This window comes from Diadema setosum, chromosome 18 (genome assembly GCF_964275005.1).
Source record: "Diadema setosum chromosome 18, eeDiaSeto1, whole genome shotgun sequence".
Taxonomy (NCBI): domain Eukaryota; kingdom Metazoa; phylum Echinodermata; class Echinoidea; order Diadematoida; family Diadematidae; genus Diadema; species Diadema setosum.
The window spans coordinates 21,529,840-21,555,182 of NC_092702.1; the positions used below are offsets into that span (position 1 = coordinate 21,529,840).

Below are 25,343 nucleotides of genomic sequence, written 5' to 3' on the forward strand. Positions count from 1 at the left end.
ATGTGAAGGGTCGGGATTAGAATCTCGAGTTTTTATATCCCATCATGCAATGCGCACATCACAACAGCGAAGCCTCTGCGAAGAGGTCCTTCACCTCATTAGCACACCACAACAACCGCGCGCGAACCACACTAACGCGCAAAACACAATGGACAAAGGGAAGTGCGCGCAGGCAGTGATAGAGAAGGGCACTGTATGACCCAGTTTGCAGGTTTGGCTGTTATCTCAATCGGCAATTAGCGGGATAACTCTGTACGTGTGAACGGTTGCAAAAAACTCGAGATTCTGAGCGCGATCACTATCCCGCTAATTTGGAGCATGTGAACCAAAAAAAACTCGAGATATGGAGCGCGATCGTCATCCCGCTATTTTGTACGTGTGTACCCGGCTATTATGATAGAAAAGTGAAAACATTGCTGATGAATCATTTTCACCTGTACATTCTAGTAAGTGTAAAACACATAACTTAATATTACAGATCCATTTTTGCCTGAGGATTCATTTTGTTTTAAAAATCAATGGAGAATACACAAACATTTTCATGTGACCTTTATTTTGCTCATCTGTCAATCACAACAGTCAACTCCCTTATTGTTCTTGATACTCATGATGATGCCCTTGGTATCTACAGGACAATTTTGAACACAGCAGGAATGAAGTCACCGGACTATTAGTCCGTCCGAGCATGCAATGCATCGGCTCCTCACCGAGAGACGAATTAGAGACGCTTTATGTGCGCCAATGGATGGGGCAGATTTGAAATTCAACTTGACTCTGATTGCATGAGTGTGCTTGACGCTGACGATGACGTGAAGCGGACGATGTCCACCTCCCTAACAGCCACACACACCGGTAGCCCAGACACTTAAGCTCTAATGACTGCTGCTTGCTAACATTCATCATCACTCATTGAGTGGAGGTGTAAATAAAAGAATTGTGCAGCAGAAGGAGATATGAACCATGTCTCTCATTTTAGGGTGTTTTGGGGTTCTTTTATGTATCCTTGTTCCTCGCATGAGGCTGTGATGATTGGAAGTGTAGTGAAGACAATGCCACAATCGAATGCACCCACACAATTCAGGTTATGAAGTTTCTGTGCTAAAGAATCTGCCCAAACATATATTTTGGATGGTTTACTTTACAAATTCCCATTATTATCAATTGCATTGAAAGGCAGAACCAAAGCAAATCTAAAAATAGTGCTAAAACAATCAAATTTGCTGATGCTTATGCATACATTGTTATGTGCGACGAGGGTTATCATTACCATTATTTTGTAATGGTGATTGCTCTTTAATCCAACTTTTCCCAGAGAAGTATTATTATTAAGCAAGAATTTTATACTTGTTTCCATCTTGATAGACTTCTTACATCATATCATCAGATAAGAAAACAAAGGAACATTTGTGATTGTTATTTCTTGTGGTTTTTCAAGCAGTGGACTTGAAATGCACAACTATGAAATAGAACTGACTAAAGGCTCTCAAGAGTGGAGGAGACATCGGTCCACAATGATTTCTTACATTGCTTCTTATCTGGCAGGTAGCAGTATTTCCTGTTCTTACTTGTTTTGGTCTTGTTTTCCAATATGAAAAGAAGACAATGTCAGAAGCTTGATGTACAGTTCTCATTTTCATTTTTGTTTAATTAATTATTCATTTTTTAATGATTTTTTTTTTTTTTTGTAAGGAAAAAGTCCTGTGAGTCTGCATGTATATATGAAATGGTTCCTGTATGGAGCTGTCTGCTCTAAATAATGATATATGTGCTCAATGCTACCCCTTTTTTTCTCAGAATGAATGAAGTGGGAGATGCGCCCTTCTGCAGGTCAGAGGAGCCTGCCGTCAAATACACTAGGTGTCCACAATCAGGAGATGAGGGCATTTGTAATTGTCGGCTCATTTGTCACTGGGGCGCTGCTCTACGCCTCTCCAAAGGCAATCGCAGATCAAATCATGTACCAGTAGAGTCGCTGTGGACCACGCAGCTCGTTTGGATGGGATTGGGGTTGGAGGGGTAGGGGGTGAGGGTGGGGGGTGGGGATATAGATAGGGGTTGGTAAGGATGAGCTGTGGAGTGGGATTGATTGAACGTGGCATGATGCTGGACCTCAGTCACGGGGAAAGAGTTAAAGGCACTAATCATGTTTCCATTTGAGAAAAAGTTGGCCTATTCTTGCTGTATGATACCGTACCAGCATTTCTGATATTGTGTTAACCCATTGAGGACTAGATGATTTTGCTATAACACATGTTTCTCATAGACACCTGCCCGAGAATACTTGGGACTAGTCTTCAACGGGTTAAGGTAATAAAGGTTCACAAAAGAAAAATTCCAGTTGAAAATTACACGAACTGCTTCGAAAGATCGTTGTTCATGATACGCAGCCCATCCCATCTATTCATTGACACGGGCTTGGTCTTTTGTTTCAGAGAGAGTAATCCCCCCATCCTCCCATCTCTCTGCACCTGATTGAGTTGGTCTCGGTTGACACCTTTGCACCCCAGGAGACCTGTTGGGTGAGGATGGAACAGGGAGGGGATGACCCCAGGAGCTCCACATGTGGAAGATGTCAGCCAACACACAACAGAGTCCTTCAGTGGCATGGTACACAGGCTCATGCCCCCTAGTCCCACCAACAGCAATTTATGAAGAGGTCAGTTTCACCCTAAATACTGAGGTACTTTTCTTTCTCCTTATGAAGGCAGTTTTTCCCTTGTCAACTTATGTGAATGTACATATATTTGTAAGTATCCCCATTCTTCTGAAAGAAAGTTAAAGTAGTAAAGTTTTTATTCTTAGTTTGTGTAATTTGTTTTGTAATTCCAGTTTTAGGTACAAAAAATAGTAGACCAATGTCTACTATGTTTGTGGGGAATGCACCCTATGAGCATTTTTCTTAAGCATTTCTCCCCATCTCCTGCATTTTTCAAAACTTCAGAATGCCTTTTGGGTTTTTCCTTTTTTACTCTGTCCATGGTGTATCCATAAATTTCATTTATTATACTTTATAATGTTGGCATAATGTATGCACTTATATCCTATGTAAAAAAAAAGAAATGTATTTTCAGGTTTTGTTGCAGATGGGAAAAATGAATGAATGAATGAATGAATGAATGAATGAATGAATGAATGAATGAATTAAAGAATGAATGGATGAATGAATGAAAATGTTTAGGGTGAGAGCACAGTTACAGGAGAGCGGCAGTCAAAATGCCCATCATATTTTACGAGAAGGGTATGCGGGGGAGATGGGATGGGGTAATTGCTAAGGGGGTTGGTTGCTTTAACGACACAGCTCCTTACTGCGTGATGAATGACAGGCTGTTAAAGTCTGCCAGGGTACATCCTCACCAGTTCTCTTCAAACTTTATTGTTGAAGTAACACACTCTTGTCACGCTGGAGCATCTGAAATAAAGTGGTCTCCACTTCATGGGGGCAGGTAAAGTGGGGATTAAAACCTTGCTTTAGTAAAGAGTTTTGTCTAATCAGCTGTTCACTTGAAATGAAGTCTGTAATGCTTCTAACAAATACAAGATCGTAGTTTCCTTAAAAGCAATTTGTAAACATGCTTATGAACTGCTCATGTTAAAAGAATGCAGTATAATCTACCTTTCACACATCTGTTAGCTCCTTTTCCAACATACCTTCATTCTCTGCCCCTCCCGTTCTCCTCCTCGCAACCCTCCCCTCCCCCTCCCCTTCCCCCTGCCCTTGTGGCTTGTAGTTTCTGTCTATTTTGTAATAATTATCTGTTACATTTTCAATATGCATTTTATTAATTCTTCAGTTAAGAGTTTCGTCCATTGACAACCTCCACAGCACCCTGCAATATGTGAACAGATAGATCGATAGCTAGCTAGCTAGATAGATGGGTAGATAGATTGATAGATAGATAGATAGATAGATTGATAGATAGATAGATTGATGGATAGATAGATGGATAGATAGATTGATAGATAGATAGATGGATAGATAGATTGATAGATAGATAGATGGGTAGATAGATAGATGGGTAGATAGATTGATAGATAGATAGATAGATAGATAGATGGATAGATAGATAGATAAATAGATGGATTTGTCTCTTCTCTATCTATCTACAGTATCTCTTTATTTTTCTGCCTGATTCTTTCTCCATCTTTGTTTCTTTTTTCCTGGAAACTTCTTTCAGTCCTTACATCTATCTTCTATCTTGTATATGACTGTAATTGATAGAAGTTTCTTCTCTCTACTCATTATTTCATCTCTGCCCTTGTTATCTATTTTTTTAGACTCCCCCCCCCCTTTCAGCATTTTCACCATCATTCTGTGCCTGTCTGCCTTTCTTCCATCCATCCATTCACGTGTATTTCTTTCCTCTACCCCTCACACTCCATCATCTGAAGGTGTATTCTCACTGTGTAAATCTTTCTATCTGTCAATCTGTCTATGATATATCTTTCATATCATCTTCATGTCTGTCTTCCCTCCTATCTTCCTTTCTATCTTTCTTCTCTTGAATGTACCAGTGTGCCTTTTTTTTCTCTCTCCTTCGGTCTCTTTGTCTGGTTTTATGTCTGTCTGTCTCTATTCCTTTCTCTCTTCCATCTCTCTCTCTCTGTTTCTTTCTATCTTTCCATCTATCTCTCTATTTATCTATCTATCTATCTATCTATCTATCTATCTATCTATCTATCTATCTATCTATCTATACATCCATACATCTATATGATTCCCCCTCTCAGGCCCCCGTGGGAGATAAGCTAGCCCCTGCTGTAACCTCGTCTGTTCCAACTGTGAAGCTCAGATGTGCCTAGCGGCTGTTCAAATAGCAGCCAATTATCAGTCTCTTGAGTTCTTTTCTTGTGCCGCTTCTCTGCAAGAGAGGAAGAAAAAAAGAGGGGTAATCCCTGACAAGAGAAAAAAGAACATGAACATGAGAGAGAGAAAAAAAAATGATGGCCCAGCAGCCATCGTTTTTGTCCAACAGTTTTCTGGGGAATATGATGCTTTCTTAATAATTTGTCATGCTGGTTCAAAAATCTGCTTGTGCAGCAGGAGACAAATTTGATGAAAAATTGTCATCTCTGGTACCATCAATGATCTCTCCAATTGATTCCATGCCAAATAGACCTCCCCATCTCTCTCTCTCTCTCTCCCTCTCTCCCTCTCTCTCTCTCTTTTCTGCCCCACCATTTCATCAAAAATGTTTGACAACAGACCATTTCATAATTCCACTATGCGAATGAACAGAAAAAAATGTCTTTTGTACCAACAGGCATTTTGGGTTTGTGAATTCACTGAGATAAGCATCTGTGATGTGATGATTATTCATGTGATTCTTATCTTAATGGTGCTTGCCAGCACATCCACCTGATCACAGCAAGCCTGGTATTTGGCAATATCAAAAAAAAAAAAAAAGTTGTTATTGTATTTAGTACAAAACAATGAAATGGTGCGGGCTAAAACATCAACTGACGGACTGTTCTGGTCACCTGGTCTAAATGCAAGTTCACTCTTTGTTTGAACACGAATTCCATAAAGTCGGGCAAGCTTATGCATTATGCCGCTTTGACGAGTGAAGTGCCTAACCAATTGAGAAAAACAGAAAGGTCATTTGTATCAATGTAGGCCTATACGTGAGCTAATTACAAACTGGCTTGTTGTACCTGCATCTCGGCACCTCCTTGGAGGCTACTTAAAGGGAACACAAACCCAAGAGCAACGTGGATTGAGTGAAAGCAGAAACATTAGTAGAACACATCAGTGAAAGTTTGAGGAAAATCCGGCAATCGATGCAAAAGTTATGAATTTTTTTAAATTTTGGTGTTGGAACCGCTTGATGAGGAGACTACTAGAGGCTATGACGTATGAGTGGACAACAATTTAAAGAAAATATGAAGATAATTCAACAAAGATTCACTTTTCTAGCATTATGAAAGAGCACTTGACTAACCGCTTTCAGAAAGCAGGGGGAATAATTGCTACCCTTAACATATGTCAGTATCAAGTTGATGGAATTTGTAATTTTCGTGAAAAAGGATTTTTTGTGGAATTTTCTTTATATCTTTATAGTAAATATTATAAATGGTACTGATAGTGAATGACAAGTAGCAGTATTAGTGGTAAAACTGATCACAATCTCTTTCACAAAAAAAAAACTCTCCCCCCCCCTTCCTCTCTTTATCTTCATCTTCACCATCATTCTCCACCCTGTTGCACTCTCTATACATGTAAACCCATTTCCCCAGAGTAGAAAGCACATCACAGCCCAGACTTCCAAAATTGCCTCTATATCTAAGGCAAGCCTCTTGTGCGCCCGTCGCGTCTCGTTCAGTGCACCCCCCTCTGGAGTACTTGACGATCTTACCCGTGTTTCCAACCCTCCAGCCCTAACCATGAAATCTTCACCGAATCCACTTCTCCTCATCATATCCAAGCAAATGAGAGAAAAAGAGAGGGGGAAAAAGCAAACAAACAAACAACAGAAATGAACGACGAGAAGAAAGATGATTTTAATACCCTCGATGTGATGATGATGTTCGCCAAGCGGCAATTAACCGCCGCACAATCATTTTGCAAAGCGTATTGCTGACAGCATTTAGAGCGAATTCTCCCTCGAGAGTTGGCTTGGGGAAGGCGGAACGAACAAGTGCGGTAAGAAGAATGACATGCCGGTCAATGGGTTCTGAATTGGGAGATGAACTGTGCCGAAAAATAAGTATGACTCTGACATCTATATCACAACGGTGGCACAGAAAGCAAGATTTGATCCTGTCTGAGTTATTCTTTTTCTTTTTAAATATTTACTGTAAAGGAAATCTTTTCGCGGCATGAAATTTTTGCGAACTGCCACTGGCATTCAATGCATATAGATAGTGGAGGCAAGAATTTTCACATGCATTTTAATTTTGCGAATCTTGGTTCTTGCAAAATTTGCAAGATTAAAACGCACAAGAACATTGCTCGCTTTACAGTAGGCTGAAGCAAATGAGAGGGAGATCAAGATAGCCACAAAAAACAGTAACCCCCCCCCCCCCCATGTCATTACATTTCTTGAAAATAGCCTGGAATTTGCAGTAAAAATCCTCACTTTATTGAGGTGGAGTGAGAACTTAACAAGAGGCACAGAAAATCATTGAGGAACATATATGGAGTGCAAGACAGGGGCACCATCTGATTTCTGTGCATCCCTCATATTTCTCTTTCATCTCTTGTTGGTGCAGCCACATTGAAAAGAGCATGCTCCCAGTGAGTTTTCTGATATGCAAATTTGACTCTATCTCTCTTGGTGTATTTATAGCCAACTGATGAGTTCAATGTCAAGATCTAATGGCACATTTCTGAATATTCTGTAACTCTGATTTCTGTTGTCAGTAGTTGAAGACAAGTCCAGAGTGTACTCAGGCAAGTGTCCGTGGAAAATGTGTGTTGTAGCAAAGCCAACTTGTCCTCAACAGGTTAAGAAAAAGAGATGGCAGATTTGTCAATTGGTCATCTGTATGCCACACCAGAGATTTCAGCATTAAAAGCTCTGTGTATTGTGGTATAAGAGATCTATTTTTGTCAAAGCCCCAGATATTCTTGATGGTTTGTTCTGCTCTTCTACGATGAGTTTGAAAGATGTTCTGTGATGCCATCCCAGAGAGGATACCTGTTACAAACCTGTCTGACCTTTAGACACCTCAGATCATGCGCTAGCGCCCGCAGGGGACGAACATTGTCCTCTTTTTTTTTTTTTTTTTTTTTTCCACCCATCAAGCAGTTCGCCGTGGATCAGTTTTCCTCCTCTGGTCATGTGAAGGCGGTGTGATGTTACGCAAAGTAATATCGCATGCAGAGTCATGTAGCGGGTCATGAGTGATATGCGATCGGATGGTTGAGTTATTGTTAAGCATGTTGAGCATCGAAAGTCGGATAAAATGGACTATGTTACACACACACACACACACACACACAGACAAAAGAATCAAACCCATCATGATTTGTAACCGTAGCATGTATTTCATCCCAGAGCCCAAAGGTGAGATACCCTTCAGTTACTATCCCATCCACAGCCAGCACTTTGATATATTATATATATATAAATCAGTGTATTTTGTCTGACTTGGAGACTAACACAATGAAAAAAAAAAACTAGAAAAGCACTCTGAGAGCGCAGACCTCCGCCAAGCAGCTACTTTCCACCGATGATCTTGCTCTTCCCAAAGAGATTTTAAAAGCTCTTTCGGCTCTTCCATAGAGGTCAGTGATTTCCACCCATAGGTATACATGCTGAAAAATCGCCCGATTTCCCAATATAGAAGCCTTTGGTACATCATTAACCCTCAGCTGCGTGGTGCGCCTCGCCCTAAAAGAAACTAGAGCACGCACTTTAGTGTGCGTTTGAAAACCTCAAAAAATGTGCAGCTGGAACATCCAAGTTCACTGACCCTACCTGTCAAAATATCAAAAAATCCTTCATAAATTCCCCAAAAATTCTTGGATCACTACCAAAATGTAATCGTTTGTTACTTGTGTCATTCTCAACCTATCCTGTAAGTTTCCTCTAAATCCGTTCACTGCTTTTTGAGTTATTTTGCACACGGACAAACAAACAAACTAACTAACAAACAAACAAACCAATGGTAACGAAAACATAACCTCCTCCCTCGGCGGAGGTAATGAGGTCTGCAAAGACAGACTAACAGAGTTTATACAACAACTTGTGGATATGTATGCTCTGTAAAATTGCAGTATGTTAAAGGGACTGTACAGTAGTGGTTGAGGTGGGGATTCATGTTTTGAACATTCCTAAGTGAGATAATGAGAAACCTCTTATGGAATATGAAAGAGCATGTGATTTTAAGAAGGATTCTACGTTTATTTGATGAAAATTGGTTTTCAAATGGCTGAGATATCCCCAAAAGTGATAATAATAAAAGGCGACATGTCCCACCTTTATTAGAATCTCTTTGTTTCACGTTGTTTTTGGATATCTCACACATTTCAAAACCGATTTTCATCAAATAAATTTTTGATACCCCTTAGAATTGCATGCTCTTTGACATCTCAAAGAGTGGTTTCTGAATATCTCGCAAAACGTGAAAAGCTAAATCCTTACCCCAACCAGAACTGTACACACCCTTTAATAGTAGGGCCTATGATGAAAGTGAAAAGAGCAGGAGTCACTACCTTCTCTCATAGATATGATGTGGAGGAGATGAATGAATTTTGTTGAGACATACTGGAAATATAAAAAAGCAGAGTAAGTTGAGAATCAAACCAAACTAAGCAGAGAAATGCGACTTCTCATAAGTACAATAGTGTCATTGGAGCCTTATCAATAAGGCAACAATTTACCGGCTCAGCAGCAAGCACTAGCTTTCCTGAAACTGCAGAAAATTGGCAAGATATTCGAGGGCCACAATGGCTGATATTATCTGACACGGATGGAGATATAGGTGATAATGATGAGAATATATGCCTGTCACACAAGCATCATGTATCATATAGTTATATATACCACACTGCAGACTGAAACAGCAGTGAAGAAAGGAGTTGAGAACCACTCAAAGTTTGGACTTGACACATAAACCTATATATTCGTCAATTAGCAGTTTGACTCCATAGTCATAATCATTTATCAATTATGGACTCAAACACAGCATGGATGTTTGAATAAATGTGTGTGGCATGTGTATGTGTGTGTATATGTTTATAATTATCTTAATTTGCTTTGATCTATCCCCATCTGTAAACACCCACCATGCCTTTTCCTATTGCTGGTTACTGTCACACTTTGAAGATATCAGCATATGGCTGCACAGGCCTTGATCCACAATGCAGAAGATTGAATGATAATAAAATCAACCATACTTACTGGATTAGAACCCTCCCCCACCCCCCATTAAAACACACACATACAGAGACACACACACAGACACACACACACAGACACACACACACACACACACACACACACACACACGCACCACACACACACACAACAAACCAACAAGATATTGTGAAGAGACATGATATAATGGCTCATTGTGTCAGGTTGAGGATTTCTTCACCAGCACCTGAATATCCACATCTTCTGAAGATAGCAACCACGGCAAAGTATCACACGTCTTAACCCTTACTGTGCCAATTAGCAAACGTGCTGGGGTGTTTTCTTCACAAAATGGCACAGATGTCTGGAAACTGGTTAATAATGAATAGAGACTACATGTACTTAATCCCACTAATCCATAATGTGTCACTATTGCCTTCCTCTTGGACCGAGGCTTGGTAAGTTAAGTTAAGCGCTTGGTACATAAAGGGCTAAACCACAATAATTTATATACCACAGCAACATGTCATGAACTCACCTGTCTGTTTCTCAGGGCAAGAAGAGCTTCAATATTGGTCGATGAAACGTAAGAGCATGCATGTGTTACTTCATGCAGTATTATTGAATGCTCACCCTCCAAGTGAATGATCTTGCAAGTGGAGAAAACTTCATGCTTTCGTTTACTTATCCATTTAAACATTTTAATGCTAACCATCAAGTAAGAAGAATTGTCGTTTTATTAGCAATCTGCATAGAGAGAGAAATTATGTTGTTATGAATAAAGAGGAAAGCCCTCTGAATTTCTCAAAGTATCCCTAAATACATGAAGAGAAGCATACTGACATTATGACAATGATCAACTGAAAATCAGTGAATTTTCCATCTTTGTGGTGGGAACATGAAACATTCCCCACTTTCTGCTTGGAAGATCTCTTACATGCCGTCTTTCAGTTTCACTTCAACGAAAACATCCACATCCTGTTCTAAATGCGATTGTATGCAAATTTCACTACATTGCATGGCATATAAATGTTTGAGAAGGTTGCGCCATGACTACATCAGCCTCCTTAGATGTGAGTCGAAGGATTCAGTATCCTGGTGATCATTCATCTGCTTGGTTCCGATGAAATGTTGAAAATCCCTGCTCAGGCATTTTTTCCCCGGCATATTCGGATTGACCGTTCATCGACTGCTAGGCATGACCTTCCCTCCAGACGAGAAGACATGAAATACCCCCCAAGGACTGATGAATAGAGGAAAGACAGATGAACAATGGTGATACAGCTGAAATGCTGCATCATCATTATTTCCGATATGAGATTGAAAGGAGAGGGGAAAATGCACATATCATATTCCATGAATAGTATGTATTTGCTGTTTCAGGCTAATACCATGACACCTAGATTGATTCACCTGAGAGTTGTGTGTAATGACATGACTAAGTAGAGGTATAAGCACTGAAAGAAAGCAATGACTTAAAAAACAGGAGATCTAAATTTGAACACCTTAAACCAGAGTTTGCTAATTTCAGGGGCGAAATCGTGCCAAGGTTCTCCCATGACTCAGGTATATCGGATTGCGGACCCACAGCCCGTCACTGTCCCCCGCCCGCTAAAAAAAAAAAAAAAAAAAAGGATAGAAAGAAAAAAGGCGATTCATTTTGAGTCACCCCAGAAGAACATATTTACCTAGGATGCCGTGGATTCTCTTTCGAATGACCATGCGGTCTTGAGCAGAATAGGAAGAGGGTAAAGATGATGCATTCATATCACCTTGAAGAAGAAAAAAATTCTCTATTAAGGGAGCTGACGGAGCATGATCCAAAATGCAAGCATATTTAATTTCACGCGTGGAAATTGTGAGGCACAGCGGCCCCCCCAAAAAAAGGCTTAAAAACATTAAAAAATCCAGTTTTTGCAGAGCATTGTGGGAGCATTGTTGAATCATGGAGCTACCTCCGTGGTTGCATAGAGGAGACAAACGGATTATCGTGCTGGGGAACATCGAAAGCTTCAATGCAAATACCTCCAGGATGTTTCACTAATTGAAAATGTCCCCTGCATAAGAGCTGCTGGATGTTTATGAAAAGCGCTGAAATAAAAAGAGATGAAATGTGTGAGGGGAACCAGGTTTATACCATCTGGCATACAGGAAAAAGACAGTTGTCTTCATTTGCATCGCTTTTTCATTGGTGTGGACGGAAGAAAGTGCTGTATTAAAGAATGCGCTACCTTGGCAGTTCAGATCTTAGATGCCATAGAGAATTTGGTGTTAAGTCACAAAAATAGCTCTGATATGAAACATTTCTTCATTTCTCTCCAACTCTTGTGGGGGGCACTTTGGCACAGTGGATACGACTTCTGACTCCCGCTATTAACCACCAAGTAAGAAGGAGGTCATCTTATTAGCAGTCTGTATGGAAATATAAATTATGTTGCTGTGGATGGAGTGAAAAGCCCTCTGAATTCCTCAAAGTTTTCCCAAAATGCAAGACTAGAAGCATACTGATATTATGTTGAAGTGAAATTCGTATCAAAGCTCAAGAGATTATACCTGAGGAAAGTCTATAGACAATATAGCAAACCTAGTTCAAGGAAAGTGAACATTCAACACATTTGTGACAAACCTGTCATGTCAATATTTTGCCAGTTATGTGAAACTGTCACACACATTGTCAAGACATTGTACTATAGACCTATTAGGAGAACCATGCATTATTGTGGAGGCATACCAGTCACCATAGTGACATTTCTAGTTTATATTTTTTTTATACCCCCGCCACACGTAGTGTGAAGGAATCACCGTGATGTTGGTCGGGCGGTCGGTCGATCTGTTGCAAAATCTTGTATCGCAAACTCCTCCTACCGTTTTGAAGCAATTTAAATGAAACTTAGGGTAAATGATGATATTGAGGTATAGATGTGCAAGACATGTTTTTTGTGTTTGTCGGACAATGCGTTGCCATGGTAACCATAATTTACCAAAACCTTGTGGATTGAATAACTTCCATAGTATTTAAGCAATCAATTTCAAAATTGGTATCTATGATGATCTATAGGTGTAGTTATGCAAGACACTCTTTGTATTTGTACTTGACAAAGCGTTGCCATGGTAACCGCATGTTTTTTTCGAAATCTTGGGGAGTGAACAACTTCCACAGTTTTGAAGCAATTGAAATCAGATTTGGTAGGCATTATGGCCTTGAGGCATAGATTTGGAACACATAATTTTTGTGTTTGTCAGACAAAGCGTTGCCATGGTAACCATAATTTTACCAAAACCTTGTGGATTGAATGACTTCCACATCATTCAAGCAATTAAAGGACAAGTTCACCTTCATAAACATTTAGGATTGAGAGAATGCAGCAATATTAGTAGAACACATCGGTGAAAGTTTGAGGAAAATTGGACAATCGATGCAAAAGTTATGAATTTTTAAAATTTTTGTGTTGGAACCGCTGGATGAGGAGACTACTAGTGCTCGTGATGTCATGTGAGTACAACAGTATAAAGAAAATGTGAAGAAAATTCAACATATTTTCACTTTTTTTGCATAATAAAAGAGCACTTGACTTGCCTCTTTCTAAAGGCAATGGGAATAATATCACCCATAACATATGAAGAGTTTGTTTGCAAAAACCGATAAGTCCATATTTATACCCCCGCCAAACGAAGTTTGAAGGGGGTATATAGGAATCAGCGGACGGTCGGTCGGGCGGTCGGGCGGTCGGTCCGTTGCAAATCTTGCGTCGCGAACTACTTCCTCAGTTTTCAACCGATTCCCATAAAACTTGGCACAGATGTGTGCCTTGGGTTGTAGATGTGCAAGACGTATTTTTTGACAGTACCCAAAAGTATGTTGCCATGGTAACGGCATATTATGGGCAAAAATGGGTACAAATCTTGCGACGCGAACTACTTCCTCAGTTTTCAACCGATTCCAAAAAAACTTGGCACAGATGTGTGCCTTGGGTTGTAGATGTGCGAGACGTATTTTTTGACAGTACCCAAAAGTACGTTGCCATGGTAACGGCATATTATGGGCAAAAATGGGTACAAATCTTGCGTCGCGAACTACTTCCTCAGTTTTCAACCGATTCCCATAAAACTTGGCACAGATGTGTGCCTTGGGTTGTAGATGTGCAAGACGTATTTTTTGACAGTACCCAAAAGTATGTTGCCATGGTAACGGCATATTATGGGCAAAAATGGGTACAAATCTTGCGACGCGAACTACTTCCTCAGTTTTCAACCGATTCCCAAAAAACTTGGCACAGATGTGTGCCTTGGGTTGTAGATGTGCAAGACGTATTTTTTGACAGTACCAAAAAGTACGTTGCGATGGTAACGGCATATTATGGGCAAAAATGGGTACAAATCTTGCGTCGCGAACTACTTCCTCAGTTTTCAACCGATTCCCATAAAACTTGGCACAGATGTGTGCCTTGGGTTGTAGATGTGCAAGACGTATTTTTTGACAGTACCCAAAAGTACGTTGCCATGGTAACGGCATATTATGGGCAAAAATGGGTACAAATCTTGCGTCGCAAACTCCTCCCACAGTTTTTGATCAATTTTTATGAAATTAGGTACAGATGTTCATCTGAATATGTTAATGTGCAAGACACATATTTCCGCAGTGGCAAAAAGTGCGTTGCCATGGTAACGGCATGTTATTGGTAAAATATAGGGCAAAATGCTTCATGGCAAAACTGCTTCATCAGTGTTCTTCCAATTCTCATGGAATTCATATTGAATGTTTGTCTTAGGATATAGGTCAGCATGACACATTTCTTGACAGTGACAAAAAGTATGTTGCCATGGTAACAACTCACATATTATGAGCCAAAATGATGGAAAATTTTGTGTTGCAAACTACTTCCTCAGTTTTTGCCCAATTTCCATGAAACTTGGTACAGATGTGTGCCTTTGGTTGTAGATGTGCAAGACGCATTTTTCGACAGTACCCGAAAGTACGTTGCCATGGTAACGGCATATTAATGGCAGAAGATCAAGGAAAGATCTTGCGGATTTAACTACTTCCTCAGTTTTTTGACCAAAGCTTATCAAATGTTGTTTTGACCAAAGCTTATGAAATGTTGTTTGGCGGGGGTATAACCAGTCGCTGTAGCGACATTTCTAGTTGCCAAATGGAGATATTTGCGATTAAATGTCAAGAAAAATAAAGAGAATAATAAGAAAATTTGTGCTTCTTTTGACCATAACTTCAAAAATATACCTCTATATGTAGTGACCAATATATCATTTAAAAAGTATTATTTTGTACTTTATGACAGAGATCGTACTTCAAAATCTTCAAAAATGGACTTATCGGTTTTTGCAAACAAACCCTTCATATATATGTCAGTAACGAGTCAAGGGAATGGGTACTTTTTTCAAAAGATGAAATTTTGTGAAATTCTCTTTATATTTTCCTTATATTGTTGTATGCATATGACATCATACACTGCAGTAGTCTTCTCATCCAGCGGTGACTGCACAAAAACTTCAAAAATTCATAACTTTTGAACGGATTGTCCGATTTTCCTCAAACTTTCAATGATGTGTTCTACTAATATTGCTACATTCTCTCAATCCTTATGTTAATGAAGGTGAACTTGTCCTTTAAGGTCAAATTTAGTATGTATGATGAGCGGGATGTGTAGTTATGCAAGACACCAATGTGTTAATATAAGGAAAATGTATTGCCATGGTAACCACTCATTTTTGTATCAAATTGAACCATTCAATCTATGAAGGTGAAATTTGGTGTGTATGATGCTCTTTAATTGTAGTTTTGCAAAATGTCCTTTGTATTTGTATCGGACAATGCATTGCCATGGTAACCGCATTTTTTTTTTAATCCTGTGGAGTGAACTTCTTCCACAATTTTCAAGCAATTGAAACCAAATTTGGTAGGCATTATGGCCCTGAGGTATAGATGTGGAACACATAATTTTTGTGTTTGTCACACAAACCGTTGCCATGGTAACCACAATTTTACCAAAACCTTGCAGATCGAATAACTTTTCCATCATTCAAGCAATTAAAGTCAAATTTAGTATGTATCATGATCTAGAAGTGTAGATTTGCAAGACACCAATGTGTTAGTTTAAGGAAAATGTGTTGCCATGGTAACCACTCATTTTTGTATCAAAATAAACTATTCAAGCTATGAAGGTCAAATTTGGTGTGTATGATGGTCTTTAAGTGTAGTTATGCAAAATGTCCCTTGTGTTTGTATCAGACAATGCATTGCCATGGTAACCACACTTTTTACCTAAACCTTGTGGAACTCAGTGTCAACTCTGTAATTGTACAGTAAACTAAAATTATTCTGTTTCCAATTCGACAAGTGCACAAACTTGGTATTAACGTCATTGCCCTCATGACATCACATACTATAAAGCGACACTAGGGGCGGGGGTATTAATCACCTTCAGTGATAATTCTAGTTTTAATTGTAAGCAGCCAGGAACCAGGCCCCAGTTTTGAAACTGCTCTTATTCAAGTGAGCTCTGGCCCATCAACAGGGTATTTTGGTATCACCGATGATCAGAGTAGAACATCCTCACTGCCATACTTGGGCAAACACTGATGTAGCTGGGAATTCACCTGCCTCAGTGTCCTCCTCCTCCTCCTCTTCCTCCATCAGACCTTCTGCTCCTTCATCCTCCTCCACCTCCTCTTTTTTCTTCTTTGTCTTCTTCTTCTTTGTTTTCATCATCATCTTCTTTGTCTTCCCTTTCGTTTTCTTCGTCATTTGTTTAACTTTTCCTTCATTTTTGATGTCTCCTGCATGTGTATGATTCTGTTTCTATAGAACAGAACTAACTCAAATATGGCAGAGTTGTGAGCATCATGTCGTGTTGCTTGTTAGACATTCATTAGAAGTAGGTCTGAGTACCAAGGCTACAAGTGCCCTTCCCATCCCCCCCCCCCCCTCTCAAGTAATAAGCTTGAGCTTGTAGAAGCAAGGAGCTTGAAGCTCCTTGGTAGAAGTGAGCATGGGAGAAGAAAAAGCACAAATTAGGAGGATAAATGGGTCCTCGAGACACCTACGAGAGGTGAGTTAGCTACCAGTCTTCCATCTCTCTCTATCTTTCTCTCTCTCTCCGTCTCCACCCCCCCCCCCCCTTTATCTTCCTTCTGCTCTTTATATACATGTCTCGCTATCTCCCCTGTGCCCTCATCTCTGCCGTGGAAGAACACACCGGAGACCGATGACAGAAACCCACCACCAAGCAAGAATGCGATAATCACCCCTGACAGTCTGTTTATCTGCGACTTGGCCAAGGAATGGAAATCATAACAGATTTACCGATGAAGATTAGGAGAAGAGGAGGAGGTTGAAGAGGAGGAGGAGGAGGAGGAGGAGGAGGAGGTTGCGGGCAGAGATGCACTGGAAGAAGAAGAGGGGGAGGAGAGGGATGGGGGAAGGCGAAGGAGGAGGAGGGTGGGAGGGGGAAGGGGTATACTCTAGCATATTGAAATAGCATCATTCAGGAAAATTTCATTCATGACATCTCTGACTTTCCTTTGCTATTTACTCTTGCTAGAGCAGATTTAACAAAATGTTTGGGTGTGATGGTGGAATATGAAGTCATCAATTGCATGAACCAGAGGCACTGTGATATCTGGATGTCATGAAGATTCATGTCATCTTTGAGCTGACTTTAGTAAATGGAGAGAGGTCAAAATGAACACAACGGGACATTTTTGATAGAGATTAGACACGAGTCGAAGAAGTTATGGAATTCTAAAGTTTTACATGCTTTTGCACAAAGTAGTGACACTATTAGCAGCAACAAATTACATGAGATGATCTGTCATGCCTCACAAATCTCCAATTTGTTTTGCACTGAAAAATTTTTTAGTTATCCTTCCCCATCTTCATCATCTCTGTTTCATAAAACAACTGGCATAATTCAAAAAGATGTAATCTTCCTTTTCTAATTCAACCAACAACAACAAAAATGAAAAATTAGCATTGTGTACATGTTAATAGGAAACTTGTGTGCAATGAGATCATCACCTCCTTATCAATTTCAGTATATGGTTATCACATGAACCTTTGCATGTCACAACTTCTTTATGTCCAACAGAAATTTCCACAGTTCTGCTTATTTGGATTCACCCTATTTATCAAACTGAATTTGAGCAGGGCATGGAGTTTTCCTAAGGAGGAGTGTATCAAGTGAAATCTGTTGCCTCAATTGGCCTACATTTTCTCTTGAAATTCATCCCTCCTTCTCTTTCTCTCCATTTTCCTCTCCCTCTCTCCATCTCTCTGTCATACCCACACAGTGCATGGAGCATCAGCGATTAACTCTGATGAATATTAATAAATTTTATATGACAAGCTAAGATCGCCTCTCAACCATTCAAGACAGGATCTTGAAATTTCCACAGATGGTATCTGATACAGGAAACATGCTATGTGTATGCAGGGAGGTCGTCTCACCTCCCTGATTAAAGGTACAGTGATGAAGATATTGTGATCACTTGGTCAAAGGTCGCATGACAAGATCAAGTTGTGAAATGAAATATGACATTGCAGCCAATAATACAATGGGTCATTGAGTGTATTTGAAAGCTGGTACAAGGAGGTGGTGTGGCAGCTAGGTCTTTTTCTTATAACCACGTTTGACTTTCAAGTTTGAAAACCTACAATTATCCCCTAGCACATGAAAAACAAAAACAAAAATTATTCCAACTTTCAGACACCATATTAAAACATGTCACGACAGTATTTCACAATGTAACCTGGCTACATTTGCCAAGTGTCTCGAGTTGAAAGGACACGGGTCAAATGCTGAATTTTTAAACTCTAATGCAAGCAACCTTCAGCAAGGTCCAATTGCTCTCGGAACACTAAAGTAACAAAAGATGGGGGCTTTGCCGCTTAAATCTTTGAATCGGTTTCCCCTCGAAGATTGGAGCTTCAGGGTCAAAAAGAAGACCGGGTATGTGAGACTCTGCCATCATTAGTGGGGAATTGTCAAACACAGAGGCACATAGATCAGACACATCAAACAAAAAGGAATTAGAGTGAAGGACAGTAGGTGAGAGAACATCTTGGGGCATCAGGATGCGGAAAGTTTCCCCAGTTTCAGATCAGATGTTTGAGAACATCTTTTACTCTGGAGAATAACTGTGTAGGGCCATCTGTGCTCACTCTCCACTCTCTGATAATCTAATCATGTGGGTAATGAATTTGCCAAGAGATTGAAATCAGGAAAACGCTTGAAGTTCAGAAGAAATGACTGCATGAAAATAGAAGGTGAATGCTGGTGGAGAGAACTCCTAATCATAATAATTTTTATCTCTCCCCCTCTTCAGCGCCACAACACAGACTCCTCACAAAAGCGGAATTTCCATGATGTCCACCTTAACCCCCAACCCCGCCCTGCCCCACCCCTACTTCATTGTCCATGTCTGGTAGTGGTGGTGGTGCTGGGTGCCCCCTCACTACCAGGATGATGATATCTGGGTTATATATACACGCTGTATGTATGCCTTGCTTATAAACAGTAGGCTTTTAAATGACAGACATATCTGGACGGATCAAGTCATGGTGTGAAGGTAGGTTTACCCAGGGTAACCTATTTCCACTCCTTCACTCAGACATCCAACAAAAAAGACCCTAGCTTCCCCCCCCCCCCAAAAAAAAAAATATATATATAAAAAATTGTGTGATATCCCTTAAACTTTCTAGTTTTATAACACCTCTTGTTTCTCTTCTCTGTGTGTGTTGTTAGTTCATCTTTTTCACATTTAGAGAAGAAGAGAAAACAAGATGAAACATTTTTATGCCTCCGCCAACGAAGTGGCCGGAGGCATTATGTTTTCGGGTCGTCCGTCCGTCCGTCCGTCCGTCCGTTCGTCCGTATGTACGTCCGTCGCGTTTTGTTTTTGTCGATATCTCAAGAACCGTGTGGTGGTTTTACATCAAACTTGGTATGAGGGTATATCCTGGGGGATAATACTTTGTTTGGATTTTAGGGTCACGGGGTCAAAGGTCAAAGGTCACAGGTTATTTTGTTGGAAAAAAAGGTTGAAAATTCATATTTTTCTCCATATCTCGCAAATGGTTCAAGGTATCTTCATGGAACTTAGTATATATGCTTGTTCCAATGGGCAGTGATTATCTAGGGAAGTTGGGGGTCATGGTTCAAAGGTCTGAGGGTCAAAGGTCAAGGTCAACTCTTCAAAATATCACTACTTTCCTTATATTTATGCAATGCCTAAAGGTTTTTGGTTTTTTTAACTTGATGTATGCATGTATTACCCAGTATATATTCTGTGGGAAGTTTCTTGCCAAAAGGTCAAAGGTCAAGTGAAAGTGCTGAATTGCACTTTTTCCTCCATATCTCAAAAGTAACTCAAGGTATCATCATGAAACTTACATATTTATGCATGTTCTACCTAACAGTGATTCTCTTTGGAACTGTGAGGTCAAAGGTCAAAGGCCAGGTTTAGATAATGCTATTTTCCCATTTGATACTGAAATTATACTTTTTCTCAATACCTTGAAAATTACTCAATGCATAAACTTATAAAAGGGTCAAAAGTCAAGTAAAAATCATCAGTTCCCCAAATACCTGCACTCTGACATTTTAATCATTCATCCAATTGAACCTAGTTCTAGGAAAGTGAACATTCAGCACATTTGTGGCAAACCTGTCATTTTAATATTTTGCCAATTGTGTGAAACTGTCATCACACATTGACAAGACATTGTACTATAGACCTATTAGGAGAACCATGCATTATGGCGGAGGCATATCAGTCGCCGTAGCGATATATCTAGTTATCTTATTTCTTTCATCGAACTTATCATCACCGCTCCTTCTGTTTTTTCTCCTCAGGCTCTTCAATTTTTGTATTCTTCATATTTGATATTCAGTTTAGTTTGTATTTTTCACATGTATTCTTTTCAGAGGCCATATATGGCGGTCCCCTGCATTTATTCAAAATCATTTGATTGATTTATCAATGACTTTCCAATTGTTCATGTATTGCTACAATTCATTCATACTTGGTATACCCTTTATTTTTCCAATGCATAATAATTTTTGAACATTTTTTTTTTTTTTTTTTGGGGGGGGGGGGGTAATGTTATAATATACTTTGTGAATATAGTCAAAAGAAATTAACTCAAATCATCTTCTTTCCTGCAGAGTGTCCTCCTTGTTCCTGCAGAGTGTCCTCCTTGTTCCCCGCATTGTGTGTGAAAAAAAAAAAATCCACTGTGCCAGTTTTGTGTATCACCTTCTTTTCTGATATGTGACAATAAGTCGGTGACTAACTGTTCTTCCTGACTGAAAGTTCATCCTGACTGAAAGTTCTTATAAGCATATTTGTCGCTTGCCCCCCACCCCATGTTGAATTGAGGCTTAAAGTTATTTTTACCATTGGGAGCACTGATTTTAAAATCATTTTAAAAAAATTTTTAAATCACATTTGATGCATATGTGTAGGTCAGTTGTATCACAAAACATCTACCATATAAAAATTTTGCAATAAAGCCTAGAATATAAGGAGATATCACTATTTTTCTCACTAAACCACGACTGTACACGGTTTATTTTAGAAACAATTTTATTACAACTATTGTGCACATTTTGTATATCTAACAATACATTTTGTGCTTAACATTGATTATTCTGATAAACATATTTGCATTGGTTTTTGCTATCCCTAATTCACATTTTATAGCTATCTTGAAGCACTAAAGCTGGGTATTTGTTTAATCTGCAAATGGGAAATAATGCCTTTAAAGGACATAAATGCTGTTGTGATAACTAGGCATGAGGAGAGCATGCACATTACTGATGCCTGTTTTTGAGTACCAGCACATAAGAACAAAAATGAAATGATTGTATCTAAGCAAACATGCAGAAGAAGGAGGTTGTTCAGAGATGCTTAGTATAACTTTTCATGGGAGCCATTTTTTGTAGGGGGAGGTCTAACAAGGATTTACACATTGGCAGAATCTTCTTCACTTAACCTTTTTCCTTGTTTCAGCTGTGTTAATTCTTTCTCTTTGCATATTTGCAGGTCCCTTCATCAGGGAAAGATGTTGCCAATTTCGAGGACAGATGATGTCTGATGCAGAGCGTGCGGAATGAACATTCCATCGCATCATGGATGACACCAAACCAGAATCACCTCCTTCTATCCCCAGTATTCTGTGTCTATTGACATCAGCAAACAGAACTCAAAGCATCTACCTCCTACTCCACCCAACCAGCCTCTCTGCCTACTTTGCCGCCCGCCAGCTCGCCAGCTCACCAGCTCGCCATCTTCAGCCCAAATCTGATTAGGCCGGTGTATGAGGAGGAGACTAATCTGTCATCTTCCTGCAATGATGTCTCTCTTTTGGATGCAGCGTCCTCCAGGAGGAGCGAAGATAGCCTCATCTGAGGCCGCTCCGAGAAATTGGTGCGAAAACTGCGCCCCGTAATGTACACATGTTTGCAGCGTAGGAGCACCGTGATGAAGGGGTGTAAATTTGCAGTGATTTAGAACCTGTCATCCAAGTTTTTTGTTTTCTCTCTCTCTGCCACACCAAGCACTGTGAAAAGGAGGACGGAGCGCTTCGAAACTGGAGATGCCTGAAATTTGTCGTTCATACGGCATCACCGTCACCTCCACTTCTCTCTAGCCTTCTGTGAAAAAGAAGAGAGGGTGAAGAAAAAAAAAATGAAGAGAAAATTGGTGGCAGGCGTGATGAGGGAGCAGAACCCCTTAATTGGCCGGACTCTGCCGGCATTCTCCTTGGTCTTTGTTTGAACTGGATGCGAATCTGCCAAGCAAACAGAATAGTAGATCAGGAAGGAGTTGTCCGATGTGGCTTGGAAGGAGGTGGGGATGAGGGGGGAGGGAGGGGGGTGAGCGATGGAGGAGGGGAAGAGAAATTATTGATGGGACAAAGCATCTGCTATTGGCGATTTATCTTTTTGGGGCGTGTTGAGAAAAAAAAAAAAATGATTGGCCGGCCCATGAGATGAATGGAGACTTAACCTGGCATGAGATTGGGAAGAAGAATGGGTGAATATTTAGAGAATGTTGAATCACACTATGGGTCAAATGATTTCCCTCCTCCTCCCCTTTACCCCTGAAAAAAAAAAGACAGAATGTACAGACTACGCGAGACAATTTGTCATCACCGTAGCGTGATTCCACACATGTCAAGTTTGTTTAATTCAATTCATTTCAATTCATTTATTTTCATTCCTTTTTTCCAACAAAACGTAACACAGAATAAATCAGGAATTATATCGTAGGCATACATTCGACTGTGCAAAGGATCAATGATAGTTGACAAATAAAGATATACATGCATACTGACAAAATATAAAGTTATGTTTGTTTTAATGAATAGAGAAGAAAATCAGATAAACAGCTTTCAGTGGAACCTTGTTATAAAGAGGTTGGATATAACAAAACCCTCTTATAACAAGGTGAATTTGCAGGTCCCAACTCTCTCTATATAGATAGGCCTATCTGTGTTTTTGTACCCTGGTATAGTGAGAAACCTGATATAGCAAGGTAATTGTCATGGTTTTTAGGTCCTCCTCCATAATGAGGTTCCCCCGTAGCAGAATAGTTATTGTCTTCAGTCATACCTTGATGAAAAGAAAGTGTGGAAGTTACAAGGTTTCTCCAAATAGTGGTATTTAGTTGCAACCACATATAATACAAATCAGTAGGGATGATGATCATGTACTCACAAATCTTCCAGTGGCTTGCATGTGACAAAGAATTGATACATAATGTTTCTTTGTCAATAATTGGCAACTACACGTCTTTCCCTTTAAGGGATGGTGTGGGGGATTCAGTTTTTACTATTTGCAAGGTAATTAGGAACTACTTCTATAAAAATATATCAAAGAGCATACAATTCTAAGAGGAATTAGAAGTTTATGTGATGAAAATCAGTTTTGAAATGGCTGAGATATCCAAAAACAAAGCAAAACAAAGTGGTCCTCATAAAAGGTGGGTCCCACCATTTATTTTACTGTGTTTTGGGATATCTCACCCATTTCAAAACTGATTTTCATCAAAGAAACTTTCAGTTCCTCTTAGAATTGTATGCTCTTCAATATGTCATATAAATGGTTTCTAATTATCTCACAAAAAGTTCGTATCTGAATCACCATCTCATCCAAAACTATATACCAGGGTTTTGCAAGACAGCAAAGGTTGACGCCAAAGGCCATTTATTTTCGTTTTGATTCATATACAGGAAGTAAATGCAGTGATTCTGTGTCAGTCACTGCGAAAGTTGAGGGGTCACAACATCTTCACCCCATCAGATATGGTATGCATGGTGTTTATTAAATTCATGAAAGACTTTCATGTTTCATGACACAGGGATTGAAGACATTATACCAGATATTTTGTAAGATATTATTTGTGGGGAATCCTTTGGGTATTGCACGGTGTATTAAAGCAAGTGTTGTCGTGCACCCTTAGCAATTCTGTATTTCCAGGGATTTGTACAACAGAATTCAACTATTGGAGCACAATTTTTGCAAGAATCTTTAGAAGGTTTTATCCAAACCCAAACCCAGTCTCTGTATTTTGTGAATGATTTGTCTGCATGATGAATGTAGAGCTTGCTGCAGATGTGTTTTTTTTTTATGCCCTTTCATGGAATAAAAAAGGAGTGAGAATAAATGTGTACATGTCAGCATCAAAAGTGTAATGTTTATTTTGCAAGCTTCCAGAAGTAGGTCAGAAAGATTGTTTGACTCTGTTTTCTTTTGAGCAGGGGAGAGAAAGATAAAAAAGGAGGTTGAATGAATCCCTTTCAAAGCAAGGTGTGTGGAGTTGAACACACAAGTTGAATGAACTCTTTTGAACATCCCAAATAGAAGTTGTGTGCACAGAAATATTTATCCAAGAGTTCTGTATTATGCCTGTATGAATAACTTTATGTGTTCATGTGTAGGTATCACCCTGTAGTGTACATACACTCACATAGATTTCATTGACTGAAGGTTCCTGAAATTGTGAGAAAACTTCTTCTTTTTTTCTTTTTTTTGATAAGCTCAAATGTCGAGCCTTTTTTTCGAGTACATATTTATGTAGGTGATGCAAAATAGGTTTCCTAGTAAGCATGATCTCCGATGAGGAGACTGTTTATGAGCTCTGCTAATTGGAGACATTAATTCACACTATGAGTGGAAACTATCTCATAATGTAATTTGCTTTGTTATAGTATGAGCTCCCTCATGGAGACATTTTACTAGTGTAGTAATTAATACTTTGGGACCTGATTTCTTGCCTAAATAGATATATTTCACAACATCCTAAAATCGACATCAAAATCAAGATCAGCCATTCATTTTACTCTCTCATTTAACATGTTTAAAGGGATGGTATAGTTCTGGTTGAGATGCGGGATTCAGGTTTAACTTTTTGTGAGATACTAGTAATATGAAACCTCTGGGAAACCTCTTATGAAATAATATAAAAGAGCATGCAATTTTAAGAGGAAAATTGATTTTGAAATGGCTGAGATATCTAAAA

At 39.5% G+C, this 25,343-nt stretch overlaps 1 long non-coding RNA gene across 2 annotated transcripts in view; it reads left to right on the forward strand.

Annotated features, from left to right (window-relative positions):
* Positions 1-22,662, forward strand: part of LOC140241853 (uncharacterized) — a 38,944-nt gene extending 16,282 nt beyond the window's left edge. Inside the window, exons 1-3 of one of the 2 annotated variants that reach the window (XR_011902112.1) lie at positions 1,439-1,542; positions 2,433-2,656; positions 21,864-22,662. This is a non-coding gene — a long non-coding RNA (uncharacterized lncRNA). Of the gene's footprint in view, positions 1-1,438; positions 1,543-2,432; positions 2,657-21,863 lie in introns of those variants that run through there. The other variant, XR_011902113.1, reaches the window with a different exon arrangement.
* The last annotated feature ends 2,681 nt before the right edge of the window (positions 22,663-25,343 follow it).